Below are 20,839 nucleotides of genomic sequence, written 5' to 3'. Positions count from 1 at the left end.
TATAACTATCTCCAAACACATGCCCACAGCATTTACAAGAGATCCCACAGCTTTGATACCTGCTTTTTATGTTGGTTTGTCACAGACCTCAGTATGACAAATGTCAAGGGGACATTTTTCTGTTATCTGATATTTAGCTGTTAAATTTGGATATTAAGAAATACTCTTACCATCCTTGACCATAACAACATGGAAGACTTACTGTAAATGATTTATAGTGAAATATTTTTTTTTATTTGGGCTCAAAAATTTGGGGACATTTTAGTACTTTTACTCTTGGTATCTAACCAGACTGCAGATAATAATGAACAAAATTTTGTTATGGTCTTATAAGTAAAAAATAAGTATTTCTGTATGAAAAATGAAAAGACTGAAACAAATGTTTTTGGAGCTAGACTGACAAAGTCACGTTTATATTGCCAATAGGGTGCAGATCTCAGTGAAAACTATTGTTGCAATTGTACCTTAGTTTTCTGCCAAGAAAGCTCTGTCCATTCTATATAGAATAGATTTCCTGGGTGCAAATTAACACGTGCACAGCCTGAACAGGAGGAAAGGATACACATATGGGTTACTAGCACTTCTGGGCACTTATGTGTATAATTCAGATACTAAAAACTCTTTCCTGGTGTTGGATGTGCTTAAAATCTCATCGTACTCACTTTCCCACCACTAAAACTCATTAAGCACTCAAATATCTCTTCTGACTATGCTTAGAGGTGGATAAGACTCCACAGAGCCTACAGCCAGGCATCCCTCCTGGGACAGCATTTTTATCTGACTAATGTGTAGAAAAGACACTGAGGCTCAGTGATGCAATGTATACCCAATGATACTCAGTTATGACTGTAACTCATCTGTATACATTGGCATTCATACTGCAGCTTCCCTTAAACTCCTTTTTCTCCATGCAGTGTACTCTCATTTTTTTCTCGTTTGACCATATATTCTTCTTTCTTGCTAAAAGCAGTAAAAATTGAAAAACTGAAACAGAGAAGTGATGGAAAGAGAGCACTTTCTAACTCAATGCAATTTGCTCCCCTGCTTTCAAGTCAGAGTTACTTCCTGTATTGGCAAAAAATAAATTGAAACTTTTTGCTGCTCAGAGCCCTTACACCTGTTAAGGTAGCTATAGACATCACTGACAAAATTATTTACTGTGTTTCGATTGGAGAGTTTACACTAACAGTGATTTCAGAGTCATCACCAGTGTGGTAGCTATTCAGATGCCATTAGGCTAGGTCTGCATCACTGATAATTAGGAAGTCAACTTCTTACTTTTGAAAAGTGCAAATTGATCCAAAAGTAACTATGAGAAACTGAATAACAAACCATACAAATTAACACATTTGACTATGCACACACTGAATTCATTTACATATTTAGTAGGTTCTGTTATATTTTTGAAGTTGTAAATCTTTCTAATCATGGAAGACATTTTTTATATTAGCACAGCATCTGAGTGCCTCAGTTATTGACGTATTAGTGTGTTAATCCTCATCACACTCCTGGGAAGGAAGATAACATCTTTTCATTGTTCTGGGAGAATAACAACAAGACTGATATATTAAATATTTTCGTTAAGGTTAAACAGGAAATGCATTGCAGAATATTTCCTTCATATTTTATGTTCTATATTAACAATCTAATTGTTAGTCCATCTTTTTGTAATTCTTTTTTTTTCAGGAATATATATATATATTCAGTTTGAAGGTTTTGTTTCTTTGTGTATTGAAATGGTGAGGAACACCTGGACTGTTATGAAAATGTCCAATTTAATATACTTTGTGTTACCATAAAAATAGATAAAATACTCCAGTGATCTTTCATCTTAAAAAGAAATCGCCAATGTTCACTAATTAAATGAATTTAGAATCACCTGATCTGTGGGAGGAGGGTTGCCTCTGAGACAATTATTTTGAGTATAAAGTTTGGACACGATAATTACAAGTGAAACAAAGGTGCTTTTTGGGCATAAATTCAACAAATGATTTTTACAATCCTAAACGTAGATCTCCAGATTGTAATAACAATAAAAAACCCACAACTAACCAACAAACAAAAAACCCACCACCACCACCAAAAAAACGTACCTTTCTGTATATAACAGCCCTTTAATAGGAACCTTTAGTTGGATGCTGGGCAGATTGCTAACTTCCTTCTGGGAATTGATTGAAATAACATTGAAGCTACTGAAGCTAATCAGTAATCAGACTTCTCATCCTCTATTCAGGACTTTCTTTTGGCTGTGTCAAGAGGGCTGTAGCACAGTGACCCTGAAAGAGTCCTCTACAGATTGCATGCCTTTATAAACTAACTGTACTCTGAATGGAGTAGATTGAATTGTTGGAAGTAGTTCACATCATCTAGTCAGCTTCAGAAAGTCAATATTCTTGATGTGGCTGGAAAATCTTGAATTTCGTGTCACCCATCAGCTTTCTGTAGTAACCCTTTCAATGCAGCTCCATGACACCCTTTCTAAATAAAGTAGAACGTGAAACATGCTCTTTTGTTCAGGAGGAGTAGTCTACATATTGAGTGTAGGGGCTCAAAGCCTTTAAAATATTTCAACACTGGTCTGAGATAGAAACCTAATGCTTCCAAGAATGTGGATTCTGTTTGGTTTTAAGGTTAAGCTGACCTAATGAACAGTCTAGAGGATGCTAAATGAGATTTAGGCACATGAAAAAAATATGTATGGTGCTAGAATTAAAAGGTCCTACATATAAGGTGGTTTGGTACTTGGTACTGAATAGAAATCTAGCAATATTATACATTTTCATGTTTAAGAACTGAAAACTGATAAATGGAAGAATTCAAAATATTAATGATAACTTTTTCCTTTTCTAAACCCTAATAGATCAAAAAATATTATTTCTGCAAGCATTTCAATGTTACATTTGACTAAAGAAATTCTACTGACATACAGTGGAATAATCAAATAACCCTACAGTATTTGAGAAGTGTTTTTCAATGCATGGAGGGCTGTTTCTGTGTATGTGTGTGTTTGTTTTTTTTTTTGTTTTTTTTTTTTTGTTTTCTTTTCTTTTCTTTGCATGGGATTTTTTTATATAGTTTTGTAAACATTTGCTTTAGAATAACAATCATGCTGCAGAAGAGTTTTTGAAATGTGAGGCAAATCAAAAAGCTAATTTACGCCTTCACTTGTGTACATCCTCTGAAAAAAAAAAAAAAAAAAAAAAAAGATGAGATACAGATTACACATGGAACAAACCCAAACAAAATTTCAAAGATAATGGCAGAGCTTCATTAAAGCACTGGAATGGATGCTACTTGAGTTGGCCAGGCTTGGGTGGGAAGGAGGGTTTGAGACCCCACAGATGAATGCATTAAAATAAATGCAGTAAGAAGGGCTCTGCTTCAAATTCCTGACGTTATCTTTCTGCCTTACAACTACTTTTCAATGCTTATAAGAGAGAACTTAGGCAGAATCAGGTTCTTATAACAATATGCCGTGCAGGATGGAAAATAAAAGATCTAGTATAAAATTGGAGGCTGAATCGCTCTGTTGTATTTTGTTCGTGCTAATATATGCTGTTGACAACAGTTTAAGAATCACTAGGGAATAGATAGAGCCTTGGTTTCAGTCATTCCTTAGTGCAGCAGCTGGACACAGTGATGAATCAGAATGTGGTAGGTTTCCTAAAGTCTCAAAGTGGGATTTCCTTCTCGAGAGAGCTCTGGAAGGATTGTATCCTGAGGAGCAACTGTGAAATATACAATTGTTTCTATGCTCTCATGCACAAAGCTACCTACAATGTATTATTCAGGACTGTAGCTGAAGGAAACTCCAGGCAAAAGCTTTTCTTAGTGAAAAATGCTTCTGCCGGAAACAAATCACAATTTCATTTTAAATTTCTCACAGCATTTAAGCTTAAAAAAAAAAAAAAAAAAAAGAAAAAAAAAAGGTGGAAAACCAGAAAAACACTAGGAGTTTTGACTTGGTATGTCAAAATGATGTTTTAATGTAAAATGCACCTCAGTTTAATAAGGAGAACAAAATCTTTGTTTGCAAAAGACAAATAAAAAAGTTCAAACTAAAGCATTATTTATCAGCTTGAAATAAACTGTTCATTCAAACATTTAATTTCAAGAGCTCTTCATTCCAGTGTGAAAAAAATGGAAAGAAAGAGTTTTTGACAGCAACCTGAAATATTTTTCTTTTAGCAATCCGAAATAGAGTTACTCATTCAAATGTATTTAGGCCTGCATTTAAAGAGTAGACTAGCTCTAATATAAACTCTTTCACACTTATGTGATAAAAACATTGTAACATACTTCTATGTAAGGTGAAAAACGTTTTACTTGCAAGGACAGTATAAAACGCTGGATTAAAAATTCTATTTATTTCAGAACTTTTCCATTACTTTCAGAACTTTAATCTGATGCTCTTTGAACAGTCACTAACTCAGGGCTGCCAGATGAACAATTGTTAGGTATTTACAATAAAATCGGTCCCATTAATTTCCTAAAGAATTGATATTGACTTAAATTTTTGTAAAGTTATTTAAAATTTTGGCAATGTTTCAGAAGTCATTGTTACCTCATTCCCAAAAATGAGCATCAATGAATTTCCCTTATTGCATAAAATGCAAAAATCAATTAAAAGAAATCTAATTGGTTTAATACCACCTGGTTTCAAATTATGCTGATGGCACCAGATCAAAACTCTTAATCCACTCTCCAATTAGAGTTGGAAAGTGGATAATTCATTCAACTTACTAATATGATGTGAATAGAATAATGGTAAATAAAAATCTAGAACCAAATTAGAAAAAATAATAAATTTAATCAGAACATTAGAAGTGACTCGAAGCATACAGTAGTAGCAGTTCTAATGGGCATTTTTCTTCCTCCCACAAGTGAATTTTCTGAAAACAGAGGTTGAATAAAAGGGATTAAGGATTCAGGAGGGTGGGGAAAGAAGGGAGGAGAAAAAAAAGGTTTCTCCACCAAATAAGTCACCTAATAACAAATGAGAGGTCTCCAGGTCTCCTCAGGGTTAAATTGTTTAGAGGAAGATTTCTCAATATTTCTGTACAGATGCTTGCTATCTGAGAGGAAGAATGTACTAGTGAAAGCTTTTATAATAACCTTATCACATCAGAGTCTTGGCTAGTAGTCTCAGGAAACTCCAATAATTTTGAATGCTTCTTTCTGACAACAAAAGAAGCCCAACCCTGCAGCCTGTTGTGGTCCCTCTGAATGACAGCTGAGACCCCTTGGGTATCAGCCACTCCTCCCAGCTTTGTGTCATCAGCAAGCTTGCTGAGGGTGCACCACATTTCATTGTCCAGGTCATTGATGAATAAGTTGAATGTTATTAAATAATTATTCAACATAGTTGAACAACATTTTAAACCATTTTACTTTAGTAAGAAAACTAAATGTATTTCTGAAAAGTGGAACAAGTACTTTTTGCCTCACCTACAGGCTGTGAACCTGGAAAATTACCCAGGAACTTTTGCAGAGAAAGCTCTCGAGAAGCTGTCAGTCTTGTGGTTTCCATGCCTACTGGCCCAGCCTCATCCCTCTTCACTTTAGTCACTTAGCTGTAAAAACTTAGTATGTTGGTTGGCTCCCTGTACTGGAGGGAACGGAGGGAATCTGATGACTCTGCCTAAGATGTTACTCATTCTCCCAAGACTCTGATCTCTCTTCACTGACTAGCCTGAAAGTTTACACCCAAGATTTTATTTCTCTGACACACAGGAAAAAGAAAAACTAAATAAACACCTCATCATAAAGAGCTATCTCCTCAGTCAGTGTGATCTTGTGAAATATTTTGTTTCAGTTAATGCTGTAAATAGGTATTGTTGTTTTATAAATATTTTCTTGTCTTTTATGCATAGTCAGGAACAGAAATGTTTCTTCCTATCTCCAAGCTGTGTATCCATCTGACAGATTCTTCTCTGGACCAATAACTTCTGAGTCTATTGGACAATTTCTGCTATATTAACTATTCTGTCAATGTACAGGACAATCAAAAATCACCTTGGGAAGGCAGCTTGTTAGCAATATTACTAGACACCCACAAATTCAAACAGGATCAAGCCACAGAATAGTTTTGTTTCTTGTGCAGCTAATCAGTATATTTCTAAAAGCTCTTAGTTATTAGATTGCTGGGTCAACCTACGACGGCTACAGTGTAAAAATAGAAAGATTCTTAAAGACTTCCATTATCCCACAGTTTGTTCCAGAATATATTTTAGCTCTCATGAGACACAAGCTCAGAATTCACTCACAAACTGTCCTCTGTAATTACCTTTTGTTTCTCTTTTTCTTGTTGTCCTCTGAATTTACAAAAAACTGTGTAATTGAAAGCACCTATTGTTTCCAAAGTGCAGGGAAAAATATAGCTAAAACAAACAATCTCCAGAGATAATTTTCTGAGGTATTGCTTTTAATTAAGGCCAAATATTCATACTGGTCTACAGATACTTTTTTTTTTTTTTTTTTTTTTTTTTTCCATGCATCAAATTACAACTTTTTGTTGCATATACTTTTCAATGGCAAATGATCTCTTGAGTGTTCTAAAGATGCGTCAGACTACATGGAATCACTTATGTATTCAAGTTCCCATACTTTCACTAAAACATTAGACTTTAGACTTGTTCAAGTTCCGTAGTCACAGCACAGCATGCCTCCCTGAACAGGTGGAAAAACGTAGGGCCAATTCTTCATGCAGATTAATGTCTAATTGGTATCTTCACCAATCACAAATCCTTTAAAGTGTGTTTATGGATTAGAAATGTTAAATAGATAAATAAGAATACATATGTTTATGTATATATATAACATGTGCCACTCTTCTGAATCAGGTATAAATTAGTCTACACTGAATGTTTACTAGTGAAATTTAGAAACCATAAATAATTCTTGTTATTCTGGGCATTTTTAGGTGTTTCTTATGAAAGAAAATATGCCAAAGTTTTGGTGACTTTGCTGTTTTAAAATTTGTCTTAGAAAATGCAACTGGTACTGTCGTGCATAAAAATAACAGAAATATAGTACATTTACTTCTTGTTTATCTCTATTGTGTTTTAGGGGACAATTCTGTTCTCAATTACACTGGCTTTAATTTGGACTAAATCCAAAAAGTAAAAAACTTTCTGTTCAGATGTATAGATTTCAAGATGAAAGTAGAATTCGTTTGACTTTTTAAAATGCAAATAGTAATTTCTGTCATTTTTGTGATACGTAAATGATACTGAAAGACTGAGGAAATTTGCAAAAGAACATAAAAGATTATTATGAGCCTGAAGGAACCATTAAAGAAAGATTAACAGAAATCAACATGCTCGGTGTTATTACAACACAGCTGCAGGAAAGGATGATGCTTATTTGGTAACATTTTTAGTCTCCAAATGTTTAGTATAGGAAGGGTGTAGTGTAGTATATGTTCCAAGCAGAAATTGAACCATCACTTTCATTTGAGTAACTTAACAGTGGAAAAAATATGCAAGTAGCAGGTGAAGTTTCTTAAAGCTGAAATTTGCCTGTGTGTAGAATACATTCCAAGGGAAAGTGGGGAAATAGCCATTGAGACACTAGGGACTAAAACAAAACAAACAAAAGCAGAAAATTAGAATGTAGTTGGCATAATGTTAGTAAATGCTGTTGTTGAAATTTGTTTATCTGATTTTAGAAACACTTGGAAAACTGAAAGAACTTTAGGAAACTTTCAGTAAAATGTTCATTTTCTTTGCTTTTGAAAGTACTACTGGGATGAATACTTTTTATTATATATGGTGTCCTGAATGATTTATATGCATGGTGCTTTATCTTACTAGTCTCATAAATCCTGTAAATTTGGCTTTAGGTTGCCAAAAAGATGTCTATGTACAAAAGCCAGTGGAAGCCTACTAGAAATATGCCTACTGGAAAAGATACAGTGTTTGCACTTTGTTTCAGAGTTCTGGTGAGTCACCTGTATCCCAAAGTAAATCAGTTTTTTCCCCTATTCCTGAATGCTCATCAGCATTAACTGCTTACCAAGCAGGACAATGACTCCAAGAGCCCATTCTAGAAACTCAACAGGAGCACAGTGCTGTGGGTGGTAGAGCACATCCTTTCCAGAAGCAGACATATTACCCGGAAGCAGACCAGGCAAGCATAATGAAAATAGGCTCTGATTGGTCGGATAAAAAGATATCAGAATAAATGAAAGAGCTTTCTTACTGGAAACATGCAGACAATTACTTTGTATATTTTCACAATACTATTTTAAAATCTTTAGCTATCTTTTCACTAAAATCTCAAATCCTGCCAGGATTTCCAGAATTGAAAATCTCTGGAAGACAAAGAGGTCATATGAGAATAAATCAAAAGAAAAAATATGGGACTGATTGAGAATTGTCCCCCATCTCAGCCTTCCTCTGTTCCTCGTCTCCCATTCCATCTGCCAATCTTCCTGCCTGAGGGTCTTTATCTTTCTCACTGTAATTCCAGAGGTTATATAACACGCTAATCAAAGCAAATCTAAGAGAATCATCACCATTCTTCATTTAATGCATATTGAAAAACCTTGTCAGCCTTCTCTTTTATCTTAGTGTCTGGGAAAAGAAAAAAACAAAAGTCAGTTTCGCTTATCATCATAGCCATTTTTTTTATGCGTCCTTATAGTTAAGAAACTTTTAAAAATGAAGTGTTACAAAACTTACTTGGCAAACTATTTTGACATTTTCTGCTTGCAACTGACTTTTTAAAGTAACTCTTTTAAGTTGCTATGCATAAATTTTTTAATTCTTACTTTTTTATGTATGGTGTTTGGTTAAAGGCTCACATTTTCTGGGTTCAGTTTCTCTGGTTGGTCATTTTCGCTGGTTGATCCTAGCATCATGAGCTAACAGAATTACCAGATGAAGTCATAATCATTGTGAATATGTAACTTTTTCATTTGTAAACCACCAAGATAAATGTTATCTGTATTACAGAAATGTGAAGGTGGGGCACAAGGATATTAACATTAAAATCATCCAGTAGACATTAGTGTGTCAGATTTGGGAACCAGTTACTTGGTATTTATTAAGTATTGATACTTAATGTGGAAAGAGAACGAAAGGAAAGAGGAAGAGGAAAACAGAAGGGTAAAGGGGAAGGAGCTGAAGGAGAGAACAGGGCAGGGGAAGAGGAACAAGGGAGAGGACAGAACAGGAAAGGGGATTGGAGGGAAGGAGAAAAGCAATTTCATTCTAACTAATCTCATTCTGACCATGATACAAGTATCTGCAAGGGAAGTCTTAGAAGCAGAAGTGACAATAACTTTAATATAGTTAATGTGACTGCTACCAGTCACACCTGTTGTATTTAGGAATATCCAAGATTGAACTGTATTCTAAATGTGGACTTAGTTTTAAAAATGCTGACATTTATGAATTGTGTAAATTGATATCTAATTAACTTGCTTCAGCTATCTTGTTAAATGCCAATTAAATATATTAACATTTGTCCCAATTTAATGTATCAATAAGAATTTAACTGTACTTTACTGTCATTGTAATTCTGACTTAATTACATGCCCAGATGATTTATCATTTGCATAATTATTCAGCCTTAGTCTATGTTCTTTTAAACAATCAAACTGGGATTGTATTGATTGTCTACAGCATTTGATCTTCCTCTGTATAATTCTTTACCTCTATCAAGACATCTGTTACTAAAACACTAAAATCAAAAGTAAAAGGGGAGGTGGGACTTTCACTGAACTCAAACATACTGTTATGGAAATAGCAATTTCCCAGGGATTGGACATTGTTCTGTAACATTGATTATTTCTTTAAACAGTCTGAAAAATTAATGAAGGAAGATATGTAATGGACAGGCTCAAGTGACTGGTGGAGATTCATTCTAAACCATTATTAGTTCAATTATCATGTTATACATTAGAGAAAACAAACAAACAAATGAACAAAAACAACTCTGACTTTCTAATATAAAGTAGACACTGTCCCATTTAAAAATCTCCAACAATGGGAGAACTGAAAAAATGAATACATGAATACAAAACTACTATTCCTCACAGAGAAAATGCATGGAGTGTTGCTAGTCTGGCTGGCTAGTCTGAACTTTTCTTGCTTTGGCATACAATAGTTATGTTTTATTCTTTTCATACTTTCCATGTTCATATGAAGTCAGAACTTCAGACCACTCAAATTAGGAATAATTGTTATATAAAGAGAAAGTGAAATAAAACCTATTTTTAAAGTTATAAGGACATTATTTACAAAACTCATGCCTAGATGATCTGTTCTCAACCTGAATCTTCATCCTGGTTTGGGACACTAAATCCATTACAGGAAAGAACAGTACAAAAGTTACAAGTTAGTTAATTAATAAAGAATATGAGAGCAACAGCTGAATAAAATATACATAACATGAACTGTGTGGACTATTTTCTCAATGTGATCCATGCTACAACCATCATTCAGAAAGAACTTCAAATATAAGCTTTATGTGTCGTTGTTCTTGGCCTTGAGTAGAAATATTCACAATATTTGACTTTAACAGATGCTTACAGCTTCACTGCATCAGATGAGAAAATGAACTCATGTTTCAACTAAAGAATATATTACAAATGGGATTGAGGGGAATAAAGTAATCTTTAAATGCTGCAAACAATGTATGCTAGAAAAAAAGGGGAAAAAATATTGAAATCCTGAGGACTGGAAACCTCCTGTCCTAACAAATATGTCTTACAGCTACATGTTTAAGAGTAGGCTGCACTCTAGGCTCCGCTTTTACACACTGAAGAAAGAAATAGAGAACTCTAGAGAATAATCCATCACCTTCTAAATTAGGTGTCTAAAGTGGCTATTTCTCTAGACTAACTTGAATGAATCCTGCCCTTTGACATTTAAAATTATTATTATTATTATTATTATTATTATTATTATTATTATTATTATTATTATTGTAGATAGCACTTACTTTATTCACAAATCCTCTTAGTCCCAAAATGAACACATTTATAAGCTTAGTATTTAACATCTATCTTTTTAAGTCTAAAGCACAGAGAATTTAATCCTTCCTGAATAATTTTGTTTTGGAAACACAGAGAAAAAAAAGAACTGTAGATTTTTTTTTTTCAAAATTAGATCTTGTTTTGTTTAAAAAACATTCTCCTTCTTAAATTAAATGAATTAATTCTGAAAATAGAACAGAATGACAGCCTCAAATTAATCCGTCTTCATTTTATCTAAACTCCTCTCAATTTCTCCACCAACAATCCATTCCAGTTTACTCAGAAGTTTTTATTTCATTGCTTGCCTTGGTTTATTGAAAAGGATGTAATATTGAGACTGGGTGGATCTTCTCACCTGTAAAGGATTACAGCCGGTCATCTCTGGGGTGGAACATTGCCAGCAACAGAGCAGGTTGCTTGTGCAGCACTGAAATCCTCATGGGGACAGGGTTGTTGGAGCCATCTTCTGAGTTATGAAGAACCTGAAGAGAAACCTCTTTGCATTATGGAGACAGTGCTTCCCAGAGATGTCCCCTGCAAGCAGACACTGACTCCAGGCCATATATATATACAATGTACTTAGGCTATGGGAAGAAGCAATGGGAAGAAGCAGCTCTACAATAACTAATTATGCTACTTTCTGATGACTTGAAATTCAGCTGTTCCCTGCAAACAAGATAAGGAAAATAACTCTACATTTGTGCCTTCAGTTTCCCAGAGTTTAGAGTGTATTAATGGCTATTGGGTTCAGAATAAATAAACTGGATGGAAAAATCATTATGTGAGGTCCATTTTCTGAATATCAATTTAGTTTCTAAGCACTTCAATAACTTATCCTTAATTTTTAACTTGGATCATCTCTGAAAATAGTAGAAATTTGGGGCATCGTTGCCTTTTCTCTTTTTATAGTAATGGGATATGAATGTGGTAGCTGAGCTTATTGAATTTGACATTAGAAGTTGATTCATCTTTTAAAAAGCATTTTTACATATTGAATTTTGGCCTTTGAGGAATAGCAAACAATCAAAATGCATTGAAAAAAAAATTGAAAAAAAAAAAAAGGAATTAACTGAGAAAGATACATGAAAGATACTCTTCATCTCCACAGCACCTTTTAAAAGAAAAGTATGTGCATAAGATAATAAATAGATTTTAAGGTATGGTGGCAGTAACCTCATTTACCAGAGCTGTGAACTGAGGAGAATGAGTCCTTCAGAAGTTTGTGAGAATAACAGGTCTTTGCTTGCATATAAAGTGTGTTTGTTTCCCCAGCATGCTGGTCCTTTGTGTGTTATAGGTGCTCTGTGGGCCGCTCTGCCTGCAGCTTGACTGTGTGATTTTACTGTTCATATGTGCAGCTGAAACAGAGGTACAACATTTGGATGGGTAAATGTTAGATATAGTCATGCACATATATTTGTGTTTAAACCACATATATATATGTATTAGGTTTATGTGTCCAGGTGGTGGCCACAGGGCTGGAGGTGCAGGGGCCACCTCTGTGGGAAGGAAGACATCAGGGCCTGCGCTGTGCCAGACACCGCCAGTTCCAGCTATTTTTAGCTGGTTCCAACAGCCCCACCGCAGGGCACAGCCGAACCCATCAGAGAAGCTTGTGGCTCTTCTGTGAAAACATGTTTAGGAAAGGTCAGAAAATGCCACAGGGAGAGAAAGAGGAGGGAACAGAAAGAGTGGTGAACATCAGAGGAAACACCAACCTCAGAAGAGGAGGAGATGCTCTGCAGCAGAGCAGGTATCTACTGTGGCCCGTGGAAGACCCCATGATGGAGTAGGTCCTGAAAGAACTGGGACCATATAGAGCCTGCACCAGAGAAGAAGAAGTTTGAGAAGGATGGGGTTGCAAAGAGAAACTACTGTGCAGTACACAAGTGAAATTGAGTCTGGGAAAGAGGAAGGCAAGGTGTTTTCATATTTGTCTTTTTCTGTTTAATTGTCTATTTAGTTCATTTTCCCCAAGTTGGGTCTGTCACTTACAACAGTAACTGATAAACAATCACCCTGTCTTTATCTCTACCCACAAGTTTTCTTGCTCCTGTTCTCCTTACCTTCTCCCCCACCCCACTGAGGGCAGAGTGAGTGAGTACCTGGGCAGGAGTTTCCAAAGCTAACCCACCACAATATCCATGCATGCACAAACACGTGTACATATATAATACATGCGCATACACACCAAGATGTATATTTACAACATTAGGGTGAATGGGGATCATATAAACTACATGTGCTGTAGTGCATGTAAACTACATGCACATCCCTCTTGTTCAAGCTCTTTAGGGAATAAGATCTCACCAGAAGAGACTCTCCAAAAGCAGAATGAGTTTAGGGGCATAGGAAGAACAAATGTCTGCAATTACACTCTATTCATCCCAGAACCATACGTGCAGACTGTCTTACCAGTAGACAAGGGAAACATTTCATTTACCTCCTGTGTTATAACTGACAGCTCTTTTCCCTCCTGGTGTTGCAATCTGTTCTTCTGTCTTTTTCTGAGTGAAGTCATTCTCATTAAATGAAGCACCTTCTTGCTCAGTCCTGGGCTGAATCAAAAGCATCTGACAATGTAACTTCCCCAGCTTTAGCTCAGTTATCACCAGTCGACATTCTTCAAACAAATGAACAAGGAACATTTGTAAAATAAACAAGTTAGAAAAATAACAGCAATTCAGGATGAAAGTAAGAAAGGAAATAAAAGCTTAGATAATAAGAAAGCATGAGGAGAAAGTCGACAGATTTGTGCAGAGCTATGGTGAAAGTGATAAGAGAATCCTCAACAAAAAAAATTGGTTATATAATTCAGTGTGATACTTTGCAATGACCAAAGGCACTCTGCTTGTCTGTGTATTAAATATATAATAATATGTTATTGAGAGTGAATCCTGGGGAAAAAATTCTGAATAAATTTGTCCAAGAGAAGAGCACACATTATGTACAAAGAGGTAATTACTACTGAATGAGAACCTCAGACTGAACAACTATACTGTATCACATGCCTTTGGCATCAGAAAAACCAACAGAGTTCTTTCAAAAAGCAAATCAGAAAATACCATGAAGAATGTCAAAAGTATTCAACAAAACCTCAGATTCCTGTCACTCCTTCCTCTAGAAGGGGGCTGTTTAGTCCCCAGAGTGATCTCAATGGTTAACTATGGGAGCTGTATTTTTCCCATGTCTTCTTTGCTTTGACCATAGCTACATGCATATGACATTCTATGTCTGTGACACTTTCATTAAATTGTCCTTGCTATTTCCTTGTGCTAATACCCAATCTAATTCCACAGTATTGCAACATCCTCAATGGATTAGTCACACACTTACTTTTTAGGAAACAATATTATAATACAATAGTGAGTTGCACACAAACAATGAATTGTTCAACATTCTTGAAGGATAAAGAATATCACATAAATAAGCAAAATAAAATGGCACTAATATAACAGGCAAGGTGATTTAGATAACCACAACCAGTGTGGTTTCAATAAACCAACTTCCTGGGCTTGATTCGTATCTACCTCCCTGCAGATCAGTAGTTACACTGTTGTAAATTTTTTTTGGCTCAAACTCAGTTCAGTTTTTCTTCTGAAAACAGTTCCCATAATAAGACTAATAGTAAGAAAAGAGGGCAATAATAGCCAAAGACACCATAGAGTTGATGAGAATGTAGCATCAGAGTACAGTTCTCCCAACAGTTAGTTGCAAGCCTTGATGTCCACATTACACAACAGAACCTCACTAGCTAGTAAGTACTGAGTATCCAAGTACCTTTAACTTCAGAATGTTTGGACTTAGGACACAAATTGCCTCAAGTTTTATAATGAACTTCTTCCTACAAGTAAATAAGAAGAGCCAGTGATCAGACTGAAGCCCTGATACACAGTGGTGCACATGACCTAATCACTTCCTACACATATTCCATGACACATTTTTGGCTTGTATAAATTCTTATCCTCACAGACAATGACTAGGTTTATTTCATAGGATGTGTGTGTCAATTACTACTCCTACTGTTCAGTTTGGATACAGCCACCCAGTTCTGGGAGCAGAAAATTGTAGATATGTTGTTGTGAGTCTAGCCTTGACATATGGCCTCAGGTCTTTGGATTGTTTACTCCATTGGGTGAATGAAGCTTCTGAAAACTCCCAGGGAATTTGGGAATAAAATTCAGAAGTGTAAAACCTGATTCTGTGTTCTCGTAGGGCACAATACTCTAATGCTCTGTTATCTGTTAACTTCTAGCTTATATGAAGATTTACAGAGAGCCACGTGAATAATTGTTTTCGTATTTTATCCTGCATGTCAGAATGCAATACTGAGTGAGGCGATGCTATAAGTCAAGGAAGAGTGATGTGCTGATGGTGGAGCAGCAGGTCTAAATAAGTCTTGTGGTTATTAGGCAGAATTTGAGAATTTTTTTAGACAAGCCTGCAAATAAGCAAACTGTCAGAACTCAATTACTGTTCAGTCCAACTTTATACATACTTGCATGTATGGGCCATGTTGTCAGTTTTTCTTATCTATAATTATTATTATTCCCATTAAATCAGAATCTGAGGCTGTTTATGCTGTACAAAACAGTGGAATATGCTGTTAGGAAAGATAATTTATATAACAATGAATTAGCATATTATGAAAATAATTAATAAAATAAGTAATAAAACTTGCATTGTTTTAATTTACATGTTCATGGTGGGTAGCCTTTTACTGTTCGTCTTCAAACACTGGTGTGGAAGTCTGTGAGATAAGAGAGGTTTGAATGTTAAGTCTGTTTTTTGTAACTAATAACTATGCATTATCCCATTTGTGGAAGAAATATATATATATATATATATTTAAGTCCTTGTGATGCTAGGAAGATCTATTTATTTATTTATTTATATTTGTAAAAGAAGACAAAGAAGACTTTAAGGTTGTGGACCTGCTTATCTCGTGCTGACTCACTTCACCTCTTCTGGATTCTCCCTGTAGATATTTGATGCTTCAGTGAGTCCTACAGGTGCAACTGAATAGACAGTTGAAATATTAAACTACCCGTCTGAGTTGTAAATGATTTCCAAAGCCACATAAAAGAGTAGATCTTAGGGATAAAAAGGAATATCTTAGGGATAAAAAGCTATTCATTCTGTGTGAAACTGAATACTGCTGAAGTAGATCAGTCACAGCATGTAAAATAAAGGAAGACAAGAAAATATAGCAACAGATTTTAGCCCACCAGGGAAGACTCATTCATGATAGAGTTCCTCAGATGAACACAAACTTCCTATGAGGATCTGGGCAACAAGAGGATGGAGTGAGCTGGAGGGTTGAAGGGTGATGGCACCCTTTAACCTTCAGTATTGTGTCTGAATAGTTTAAAAACCAAGGAGGATTAATAGAATATCATGAGGAATTTTTTCTCTGTTTTCAGATGAATATTTGCTTTACTTTATCTGCATTGTGTGGGATGTACAGTCTTGGAGAATTAGTTTTCAGAGCTGTGTTATATGTAATTTTAGCAATGGACACTACAGAGAGATAATACAGACATCTATGAACAATGCCAGATATGGACAAAGTAATTTGATATTTTTGTGGAGATTGAAAAGGGCTTTAATTCCTTATTATTGTTATTTTCCTGGCCTCTCAAATATAACTTTGGTGGGTTGACTCTGGCAAGCAGCTAAGCTCTACATACAGGAGAGAATAGTAAAGGCAAAACTCAGATAAAGATGGTTTAATAAGTGAAGGAAAGAGGAGAGAAAAAAAGTGATCCAAAGAGCAATTCTCACAAGCAGACTGATGCCCCGTCCGTCTCCAAGCAATGGCTACCTGCCAACGTACCTGCTTTTCTGCCTCAATTTTTATCGCTGAGCATGACATTATTTGGTATGGAATATCTCTTTGGGTCAGTTGTCCAAGCTATATCCTCTCCCAGGTTCTTGCCCACTCCTAGCCTACTTGCTGGGTAGGGAGCTATGAATATAATTAACTCCTTCCCAGCCAGACTCAGCACAATAACTAAAGCTCCTTTGGTTAAACTTGTATCTCCAGTTACAGACAACTCTTTAAATCAAAGCATTGGGACTCTAAATTTAGAGTGGTTTAGAAAACTGAGCATGTTGATGGGTGTTCATGCAATACTATTTCAATCCATACCTGTATCATCAGATTTTTTCAGAGCAGTCCTTTTAGTGTATGTTAATAAATTCTGTGCTAGGATCCAGATAGCATTTCCTAGGAACTTCATAGCCACACTTGTAATTTAGACAGATGAGGACAATCAACGGAAACAACAAAAGAGGCAGAAGGTAATCAGTGTAATGGACACTGAATACCTGAAAACAAGGTCTTTTGGCTTCAAACTATAGAGCAGATTGTATTATGTACCTGAGGTACAATTGATATTTTCATGCTAAAACAATGTAAGTACATTATCTTCTTAGGAACATATGATTTTTAATGGCCACAGTCACATGGCTGGAGGAAAGGGATTTTTACTGCCAGAAAGACACATATAATTCATTGTATATAGACAGGAAAAAAGAAAAAAAAAAAACAAACAACACATATTTTGTGAATAGGATGAAATATTTTATGGCAGGATAGGGAGAGAAGACAAGAGTGAAATCAAGGTTAGAATTGACCCTGGGTGTTGCAGAGCTGCAGAAGGCATAATTGCAGAAAGTCTAAAAAGAAATGTTTTGAGCTTGTGTGAAGTTCTGAGCTGTTGCCAACCAATATGAGCTTCAATGGCTCTAGCATAACATTGCAAACATTGAAATGTTCCAAGATTTTGAATATATCTATTATAAACCATGGACAACACCTATCCCTCCAAATTTCAACTTCTTCAGACCATAGCATATGCATACATATTTGGGCTCTTTCTAAGTGCATTCTGCTTTTTTCCATTCCAAGCTGTATTACTATTACTATTACTATTACTATTGCTATTGCTATTGCTATTACTATTGCTATTACTCTTATTTCTACACAAAAGTGAGGACTAAAAATGTATCTTGGGGGTATAAGATAGAAATTTATTCCACTAATAACATGGCATTAAATTGTGATATTTGGTGATATTATTATAAATGGTTTTATGCAGAGGAAAGCTAGATCAATAATTAGAATAATGTCTGACATTTGAATCAGTAAGAATCAGTTCCATGTTGTGGAGCCTGTAAAGATACTGTGAAATGTCTTAGGCAAGTTTTATTAAACTGTATTCCCAAGAAGATTTAGACCATACCTCAGTATGTCAAAGTATTCTCCAGCAGTGTTGTCTATTAATTCTGGGCATCCTACATGTAGTAAAACAACAGTCTGAATGGCAATGTAATGAACCAGAGTGGAAAAGTCCTCTGACTTACAGAAAACATATAAACGGTTTTGTTACGTTTTTTTTTTTTTTTTTTTTTTTTTTTTTTTTTTTTTATGAGCCAGCCTCTCTCTGATTTACAATAAGGTCTCTTAAAAAAAAAAGTGTCAATTCAGCTGACAAGAAGGTGAGTTTTCACATCAGAGCAGTAGCAGCTTCAGGTTGCAGTGGCACAAAATAGTCTGCATTATAAGAACATGACTTCACGAATTTACGTTTTTTAAACCCTTTTCAACTTGTGCTTTTACTCTGAAAAAGAGGAAGCTCAGGGGAAACTTTATTGCTCTTTACAACTTTCAGAAATGAAGTTGGGGAGAGCTGGCAGACAGCCTCTTCTCACAGAAAACTAGTCATAGAACTAGAGGCAATGCCCTCAAATTGCACCAGGGAAGGTTCATGTTGGAAATTGGGAGAAATGTCTTCTCAGAAAGAGTGGTTAGGCATTGGAATGGGTTGCCCAGGGAGGTGGTGGAGTCACTGTCCCTGGGGTGTTTAAGGAAATGTTGATGTGGTGCTTAGGGACATGGTTTAGTGGATAATATTGGTGGTTGGGGGACAGTTGGACCAGATGATCTTGGAGGCCTTTTCCAAACCTTAATGATTCTATGAGGTACTTCTCTTCATTAACGAGATTCTCTATCTATAGAGTCTTGGCAAAAACTTGATGGCTTACCATATAAACATTCAAAATACTCATGAACTCTGCATTCCTAATTTAGGAGATATTTTCTAAGTGTACAAGTAACAAAAATGAAGTAATAAAAAAAGCCTCTGAACCTCCAATCAGACTGAGGTTCAAATACCTTCTGTAGCACAAAATTTTTAGATACTCAAGCCAATTTTTCTAGTATAATTTTAAAAAGAGCTCACTCAGTTTGCCCTGATGACTCTGCTGCTACTTGTAAGGACTAATTACATGTTTTTTCTTCTAGCATAACAGAGAAAGTTAGGATGATTCAATAATCAATTTGGTTAGCATTGTAGCAAGAAGAGGGAATAGCCATGTTCTAATGCATGCATCACAAAATACAGAAGAATTTAATAACAAAATAAATTGCATCAATCATTTCATAAGGTCCGAGGAGCAGGAAATTGTGTATGTGACAAAGTATAGTCCTGATTTAGGTTTCTAGCATTATGAAAACTTAAAAACAGAAAATCTGAAGCCTAGGCTAGTGTCTCCTTTGAGCTGAAAAAAGACGTTGCTGAGTGATTTAAGGGCTACCTAGGAAATACAAAGATTAAAAAATGCCTCACCAGCAACATTCCAAATAACATATCAGCATGAAAAGACTCCCAAGGAAGCCTGTCCAAAAAACTCAAGCACTCCTGGTGAGACTGACTCAATTATCAGCTGTAATAGCATCAGGTGATAGACTTCAGTAAGCAAAGTGTTGCACAGTGAGAAAATTCTATTAGAAAACACCAATTTACACCTCTGAATTGTTGTGAATATTCGTTAACATCTCCTGTATGCATTGTAGCCATTAACTAATTAATGAAATCCTAAAGAGAAGCAAATACCCAGTATGTGGTGAGCAGGTGTTACCATTCCCTTTTTGCAGTTGATGGGGAAACCGAGGAGAGACTTACTGTTGTCTTACCTGAGACCAGTCTGTTGGCAAACTGGAGATGTTCCTGAAGATTGCATGATGTGACTGGTGCTCCCACAGAAGCTGGTGAGGTGCTTGTCCACCATCTTACCCCAAGATTCTGGTCATTGTCCTTTAGCTCTGCTTGCATATATGAGGTCACCTTAAAGTGATCAACCAGATCTGGATTATGCTGAACTCTTTAGGAAGAAAGGTTTTCCATCTCTACAAGTTTTGATAGTGGTTGTCCATAAACACTTTAAGTTGTTTTGGGCCCCCAGTGCTAATAAAAGAAGTTGTCCTACCTTTTCTTTCCCTCTTACCTTCTCACTTCTTTCAGCAGTGACACATTTATTTATTTATTTATTTATTTATTTTCAGTAGCAGAGCATGTTCACTTCTTTAAAATACTGGATAATTCAGTTTCTGTGGGTAAGCTTTGAAAATCTAACATTTCTAGCAGAATTTTCCTGAAGTCTTTTGATAACCCTGATGCCTAGATTCTCACTAAGGGGCTTATGGGTGTTAGACTGACCCTTTACTTTGCATGGGTTACCCTCAACAAAGAGGAATAATGAGACTGGTTGGACGTGACTTTGCTGTTATTGCAAAAAATCCAAACTATCTTTTCCAAAGTGCTTTGTATATAGTAAAACTTAATAAGCTGCATACAGATTTCTGCATTGAAAATAATTGTATTCTCTATCACAGGATTGCTCTCGTGCTTATTCCCATGAAATCAACCGAAGATAGATGATCAAATCAAAACCTTGTAAATAAACAAATGAACAATCCTTTCCAAAGACAGTTGCTCTGGGATTAGATGGTTATTCAGTATAGTTCATGTATCCAGTGTTTTGTTTCTCTTACAGCTGTTTCTATCACAC

At 35.6% G+C, this 20,839-nt stretch overlaps 1 long non-coding RNA gene across 1 annotated transcript; it reads right to left on the bottom strand.

The window, feature by feature from the left end:
* Positions 1–11,336: 11,336 nt before the first annotated feature.
* Positions 11,337–20,070, bottom strand: LOC140002550 (uncharacterized). The gene is made up of 3 exons (XR_011809362.1): positions 19,965–20,070; positions 13,428–13,542; positions 11,337–11,466 (listed from the first exon to the last, which is right to left on the bottom strand). It is a non-coding gene; the product is annotated as an uncharacterized lncRNA (long non-coding RNA).
* Between the last annotated feature and the right edge of the window lie 769 nt (positions 20,071–20,839).

The sequence above is a fragment of the Anas platyrhynchos genome, chromosome 5 (genome assembly GCF_047663525.1).
Source record: "Anas platyrhynchos isolate ZD024472 breed Pekin duck chromosome 5, IASCAAS_PekinDuck_T2T, whole genome shotgun sequence".
Taxonomy (NCBI): Eukaryota; Metazoa; Chordata; class Aves; order Anseriformes; family Anatidae; genus Anas; species Anas platyrhynchos.
The sequence above is the reverse complement of the archived record's forward strand: the minus strand, read 5'-3'. Positions and strand labels throughout refer to the sequence as shown.